The sequence below is a fragment of the Heteronotia binoei genome, chromosome 2 (genome assembly GCF_032191835.1).
Source record: "Heteronotia binoei isolate CCM8104 ecotype False Entrance Well chromosome 2, APGP_CSIRO_Hbin_v1, whole genome shotgun sequence".
Lineage (NCBI taxonomy): Eukaryota > Metazoa > Chordata > Lepidosauria > Squamata > Gekkonidae > Heteronotia > Heteronotia binoei.
Window position 1 is genome coordinate 31,998,017 of NC_083224.1, and position 7,499 is coordinate 32,005,515.

The window sequence follows — 7,499 nt, forward strand, 5'->3', positions numbered from 1 at the left end:
CGAAGTGATTTAATGAGACAAATGCCCAAGACAAGGCAATTGGGCCTTTGAGAGCCACATAATATGTGTGAAAGAGCCACATGTGGCTCCCAAGCTGCAGTTTGGCCACCTTGGCCTAGAGCATCCCTGACAAGTGTTCATTCAGCTGCTGCTTAAAGACTGCCAGTGAGGGGGAGGGGGAGCTCACCACCTCCCTAGGCAGCTGACTCCACTTTTGAACTCTGAGACTGTAAAAAAGTTTTTCCTACTATCCAGCCGGTACCTTAATACCCTTAAACCCATGACTGTGACTCCTTTCCTTGCTGTGTCCTTATGTGGGGTGGGTGGGTGTTCTTGTGAAAATAAAATGGGATGACCCTATGTGCTCTATGTAATGCTAGAAGAGGGCAGGACAGCATCGTCATTTCAGAGGCTGCTCATGTTGGCCTGCAGTAGAAGAGCTAGATTTGAACCCAGGAGCACCTTCGAGACCAACAAGACTTGGAGGGGTCTGAGATTTTTTTGAGTTAGAGCTAGGATTGCCAAGTCTCCCATGGCCTCTATTGTACCCTAGAGTTTTCCCTCCCAGATTGCTAGAGCGTCCGGGAAAACCATAGAGTTTTCCCAGAAACGCTTAGAGCAACTGGTGTGAAGCGTTGCTGGTGCAATGACATCACTTCCTGGTGATGTCATTTCACTGGCAATGTCAGGGGAGCTTCAACCCCGCCAGCCCAATGTGGGCTGGCGGGTTGGGAACCTCCAGGGCGAGAGAACCCCCACCCGGCCCAAGTTAGAGCTCCCTTTGTCAGATATGGTGGTGATTGTGGTGGTGTTGGTGAACTGCTAATCTAAACAACACCAAGATGGTGGGGATGTGGCTCAGTGGCAGAGCACCTGCTTTGTGTGCAGAAGGTCCCAGGTTCAATCCCTGCCATCTCCAGTTGAAAGAAGGATCAGGGAGTAGCAGGAAAGCCTCTGCTTCTGAGTCTGACGCAAGGTCATGGCCCTCTGCTGAGATGTGTGCTAGCAAGAACTTCCAAGTGGCACAGAACTCTCTGAAGTTCCTTCCGTCCCAGCTGGTTGGAGTCTCAAGAGAAGCACCCGGCAGAATCCCAACAGAAACCAAAGCTCCAGAGGGAACGAAAAACAGCTTCAAGTGGATGCTTTTAAAAAATGATTCTGCAGCGTCTCTACATGAAAGATGATAATAAAAACCAAGTACAAGCGCTCTAATCCTCTCCAATCCCTTACATTGTAGAGTTTTAAGGGCACATGCTGTTTTGAGATTATGCACTTCTAAGCGTTAGTTTAGCTGCTTAGTGAAAGATTCCAACTGAATTTTGGCATACTGAACAAAACAGTGATGGGTTGATTCATACATGAGACCTTCCTTTCTTTCTTTCTTTCTTTCTTTCTTTCTTTCTTTCTTTCTTTCTTTCTTTCTTTCTTTCTTTCTTTCTTTCTTTCTTTCTTTCTTTCTTTCTTTCTTTCTTTCTTTCTTTCTTTCTTTCTCCACTTTTAGGGCTGCAGAGAGCCCCTGGAGAGGCAGCACAGCATAATGATTAAATTATTTAACTAGGAGTTGAGAGAGCCAGATTCAAATCCCTACTCTGCCGTGCAACTGGCTTGTTCAGGCCAGTCACTCTCTCCCAGTCTAACCTACCTCACAAGACTATTGTGAATATGAAATGAAAAAAGGGATTGTGCTAACCTGAAATCCTTGGAAGGGGGAAAGAGTGGGATGCTGAAAATTTGGATTGGACATTCCCGGTACATGCATACTCTTCCACATACACCTTTGTACTTATAAAATGACAGTGTACTTCTGGAAACAAACATGTGCTTGTAACTCGGTGCTAATGGAAGGAGGGAAGGGACCATGACTCAGTAGAATGGTATCTGCTCAATATGCAGAAAGTCCCGGGTTCAATCCCTGGCATCTCCAGTTAAAAAGGACCAGGTAATAGGTGATGTGGAAGAACTCTGCCTGAGACCGCTTCTAGTCAAGGTGGACAATACTGACCTTGATAGACCCATTGCCTGATTCAGTAGAAGGCAGCTCCCATGTACATTCAGCAAAGGGCTGGAGCCTCAGAGAGCAAGCCTTAGTAGGTCTACTTAGAAGTAAGCCCAATTTTATTCAATGACTCCTACTCCTGGAACTGCAGCCTGTTTGGTGTAGTGGTTAAGTGCATGGACTCTTATCTGGGAGAACCAGGTTTGATTCCCCACTCCTCCACTTGCAGCTGCTGGAATGGCATTGGGTCAATCATCACTTTTGTAGGAGTTGTCCTTAAAAGGGCAGCTGCTGTGAGAGCCCTCTCAGCCCCACTCACCTCACAGGGTGTCCGTTGTTGGGGGAGAAGATATAGATTATAAACCGCTCTGAGTCTCTGATTCAGAGAGAAGGGCGAGGTATAAATCTGCAGCCTCCTTCTTCTTCTTAAGCTATGTTCCACTCATTTTTCAGGCTTTTTTGCTTTTGCAGAATTTCTGCCCCTTTCTCTCTCCTACTCCAAACCCCCATAGTACACCCCATATTGTTCAAATGGTCGACTGACTCCCTCCCTCCAGCCGCTTTTTGGGGAGAATTGCATGCTGTACTCTGGGTTGCCAGCCTCCAGGTGGGGCATGGGGATCTCCTGAAATTATAGCTGATCTCCAAGTTCAGTTTCCATGGAGGAAATGGCAGCTTTGGAGGGCAAACTCCATGACATATCTCAGATTCTAGGAGAAGTCCCTTCTCAAACTCCACAGGCGCTGCCCCCAAATCTCCAGGAATTTCCCAGCCCAGTGCTGGCAACCCTCAGTAAGAATGGAAAGCTGAGAAAGTTTGATTTCATGACTGCAGCTCTGCTGATGGTACTTAGGGTCTGAAAGCAGAAATATCCAGAACTGCAACATCTCCATGTGCCAAGTAAGACTGCCTGTTGTCCCCCACCTGGTGGGGAATGGGGGGTAGGGTTACCAGATCCAAGTTGACCAACTCCTGGTAGGGACGACAGCCTCCAGTTGGGACCTGGAGATCCCCCAGAATAACAGCTCATTTCCAGTCTACAGAGATCAGTTCCCCTGGAGAAAATAGATGCTTTGGAGGGTGGACTCTATGGCATTGTCCCCCTCTGAAGTCCCAAGAGTTCCCCCACCCGGATCTAGCAACCCTACCCCTCCATCTCCCGCCAGCAGCAACCCTAACCCCTGGAGATTTGTGGATGGAGCCTGGGGAGGATAGGGACCTCAGTGCCAAAGAATCCACCTTCCAAGGCATCCATTTCTCTGCAGGAGAACTGATTGCTGCATTCTGGAGATGAGTTGTAATTCCAAGGGATCCCCAGGTCTCACCTGGAGGCTGGCATCCCTAGCTTCTAAGCCTCAAACAACATCTTTTTTCATGAACTGAATGTACAGTTCTGCCTTGAGTTCTATGTGGTCAGAACTGTGGCTTTGCCGATTTCCAGACCATCTAAGAAACGATTGCCAGCGAGGGGAGAAGGAAATATTTACAGATTAGGATGAACAGCAACCAATTGGGCCTCAAGGCGGGGGTCACTGGAGTCTCATCGCCATTCTCTTCCCCCCCCCCCAGGACAAAATGGGTTTCACTGCTTGTTCTCTTTCCACGCTTCTCTTGAAAAAGAGCAGGGTAATTACTTTTGGGGGGGGAACCCTTCCTTAGAGATCTCTCAGTGGAGATTCCAACATAAGCGGGAAGTATTATTATCGCATTTTCCCTCAATTTGGTGGCGCCCTTAATGAACATTTAATGAACGCTGTGACATTTTAAATTGTCTGGCGCATCCCTGCGTGAGCAAGATAACAGAGGCAGAGCCAACTCCTCTCCTGCTTCTCTGTGGTCTTTAATTAGCACTGGCTTTTTTAATTTGTTTAATTTGTACTCTCCATTTAAATGACTTCTCTTTATTTTTTGGCAAGGCTTGAAAAGGAACACTTCTCTCTCTCTCTCTCTCTCTCTCTCTCTCTCTCTCTCTCTCCTTCCCTCCCTCTCTCCCTCTCCCTCTCCCTCTCTCTCTTTCCCATTTGGGAATTTAGGCAGAACTTTGTCACGCACGGTTTGCCGAGACACCGAAAGTCCTGGTTCAAAAAGGGCAATGGAAGGATCCAGATGACTCAGGACAGGGCCACACCGAGCGTCTTTCGCTGCCCGGCTTCTTGCGCAATGAGCACATGAAATGTGGGTTAAGCGGTGAGCAGGGTGCATGGTGCAAAGCTGTTGTGGTTGGGAACAACGATGGGAAAAACCCCCTGCAGCCCCAGATTCCAATTATAACTGGGGCCAGCCCTGTGACTCAGTGATGGAACAGGCCTCTCACAAGTAGAAAGTCCCAAGCTGAATGCCTGGCTTCTCCAGTAAAAAAATACTGGGAAATGACCTCCCCCCTCCAGACCCTGGGCAGCAGCTGAGTGTCAGAGCAGACACTACTGGATGATTCAGACCAAGGAGTAAAGCCACGTGCAACCACAGTGATAAGCAGTGGCTTTGGATACAGGATTTGGATACAGTGGCTTGAGGAATGGGATTTCAGGGGTGTTGGGGGCTGCTGTGGGAGGGGTGAAAGTCACTCAGGGGGTGAAGACCAGGGGAAAGGACATTTTGTTGTGCTGTGACATCATTTCCAGTTGATGTCACTGCATTACACAATGCTTGAGGAATTCTTGCAGCATTGCTTAGCGCTGTTGCCCCCACCACCACCTCACACACGTGCTCCTGCCCCTCAACTGAGAGAAGGAGGAGGGCAGAGAACTGGGAGGTGGTGATTGCGTGTAGCAGGCAACCTGGAAAATCCATGTGTGTGTGTGTGTGTGTGTAGGGGGAGATAGCTGTCTGCATGGGATGGCAGAAATCACCAAAAGTCACCTTCCTCTTCCATGGAAAGAAGTTCTTTATGATCGAAGCCTGGGGTCTTCAAGTTTCTCAGACTGAAGATCCACTGAGCATGGATGGACCTTCAGGCACTGACAGGAGGTGACAGAATGCTATAGTCACATGACAGGAAAAGGGGGAGCCAAAGATATGACCTCAGTGGCATCAAGGCCAGGACGGTGGACCAAAAAAGGAGCTCGGGACAGGAAACACAAACCAACTGTTTGACACAGAGTGTTAGACTGGATGGGCCATTGGCCTGATCCAACATGGGTTCCCTTATGTTAAACCCAGTTCTCCAGATAAGAGTCCACACACTTAACCACTACACCAAAGTGGCAGATCGGCAGTGAAGAGAACCTGGTCCAAGTCTCCATTCCATCATGAGACTCACTTGGTGTCCTTGGGCCATTATAGGGATATCAACCTCCTTCAGGTGAGACCAAAGTGGCAGATCGGCAGTGAAGAGAACCTGGTTCAAGTCTCCATTCCATCATGAGACTCACTTGGTGTCCTTGGGCCATTATAGGGATATCAGCCTCCTTCAGGTGAGACCTCTGGGATTACTGCTCATCTCCAGACTACAGAGATCAGTTCTCTTGGAGAAAAGAGATGCTTTAGGGGATGGACTCTACTCTGGCATTGTACCCCACTGAGGTCCTTCCCAGGTTCCCAGGTGGAACCTTCCCAGGTTCCACACCCCAGTCACCAGGAGTTTCCCAGCCTGGAGATGGCAACCCACCTTGCCAGTGGCCAGGAGGAACCTGAGAACTCCACCAATCAGAGCAAACTCAGTACAAAATACTGTGTACAGCATATAACACTAAATGCCAAATATTTAGTATATTAACACCCTCCGAAGCACATACATTATATATCACAATTCAATATTAATACGTAAGTATCCCCTCAAAGCCAAAAGTCCAGAATCAGAAAGAGTGCCCCAAAACATCCAATTAGCAATAGTCCATGTTGCAAATTCCAAATATGGCACTCCACAGTTCCCAACAAGATCCCAGGGGTGTTTCTTGTTTCATAGTCAAACTTTCTCAATGGAGAATCACTGCTGCACATCAGGCGCAAACGGGATTTCCAAAGCTGTAAAAAACATCAGTTACCAGCCACATGAGGTATACAGAACACATAATTGAATTGCATTTAAAACATCCTCAAACCTTAGCCAAACACTGGTGTCATTCAACGGGGAGGACTGATAATCTTTCTCACTCTTCACCCTACCAATCATTCATTCTCTGTCTGACCTTTCTCACAGGGGTATCATGAAGACAAAATGGAAGAGTGGAGAACCAAGCACTTTGGAGAAAGGGCAGAATTTGGGCAGAAAGTGTTGCAATGGACAGGGCCAGCCCTGCCACTAGGCAACCTAGGTGAATGCCTAGGGTGCCAGCCTTCTGGGGTTGCTGAATTGGGCACCCCACATGTGACTCAGTGATGTTAGCAGTGCACCAGAAGTTAGCCTTGCCCAGGGCTTTTTTTTTGTAGTAGGAACTCCTTTGCATATTAGGCCACACACCCCTGATGTAGCCAATCCTCTAAGAGCTTACAGGGCTCTTCTTACAGGGCCTACTGTAAGCTCTTGGAGAATTGGCTACATCAGGGGGGTGTAGCCTAATATGCAAAGGAGTCCCTGCTACAAAAAAAGCCCTGACCTTGCCTAGGGTTCCAGATAGTCTTGAGTCAGCCCTGGCAATGGAACTGGCTCTGACAGCATGAATAGAGGACAAAAATTCATGGAGGACAGGTCTACTGAGGGGGTTTAGATCTGATGTCTAAAGGAAACTGCCATGTTCAGTAGCAGTGTACCAGTGATCCCCAGTTGCTGGGAAGCCACAACAGCAACAACCTTCTTGCTCTGCTTGTACACTTCCCAGGCCCGTTTACTTGTCCATTGCAGAGAATAGAGAGTGTTGGACTAGATTGACCTTCCATTCGATCCAGAAAGGTTGCAACGGCTCAGAGATACAGTCCCTGGCAGCCTTGTCAGTCAGCTGAAATAGATTCTGCTCTATCTTCCCCACCCTCCCAGCCACAGCCCAACGCTTCCTGTTCTTTTGGCACCACTCGGAAGAGAAACCTCCAAAGGTTAGTAGAACACATCCGTGAAACCTTGAATGTCTTGCAGCTGCAGTGATGATTCACTGCCTTCTTTGAAGTGAGGTTGCCATCTAACCAGCCAAAAACCAGCCCAACCTGCTCCTCTGCTGTGAACAGAAGCAGAATCTGAAGACATTGGGACTCTGCTGTCAGTAGATCAGGATGCTGTTAAAAGCACAGGGCAGTGACCCCCTAATAGCCAGCAATAGGGTTGCCAATCCCCAGGTGGGGGCAGGGGATCCCCCAGTTTGAACCCCCCCCCCCGCTTCAGGGTCATCAGAAAGCGGGGGGAGGGGAGGGAAGTGTCTGCTGGGAACTCTATTATTCCCTATGGAGATTTATTCCCATAGAAAATAATGGAGAATTGATCCACGGGTATCTGGGGCTCTGGAGAGGGCTGTTTTTTGAGGTAGAGGCACCAAATTTTTAGTACAGCATCTAGTGCCTCTCCCCAAAATATCCCCCAAGTTTCAAAACGATTGGACCAGGGGGTCCAATTCTATGAGCCCCAAAAGAAGGTGCC

General features: G+C 48.4%; 1 non-coding gene across 1 annotated transcript; it reads left to right on the top strand.

Annotated features, from left to right (window-relative positions):
* Positions 1–847: 847 nt before the first annotated feature.
* Positions 848–919, top strand: TRNAT-UGU (transfer RNA threonine (anticodon UGU)). Its single transcript has one exon. It is a non-coding gene; the product is annotated as a tRNA-Thr (tRNA).
* The last annotated feature ends 6,580 nt before the right edge of the window (positions 920–7,499 follow it).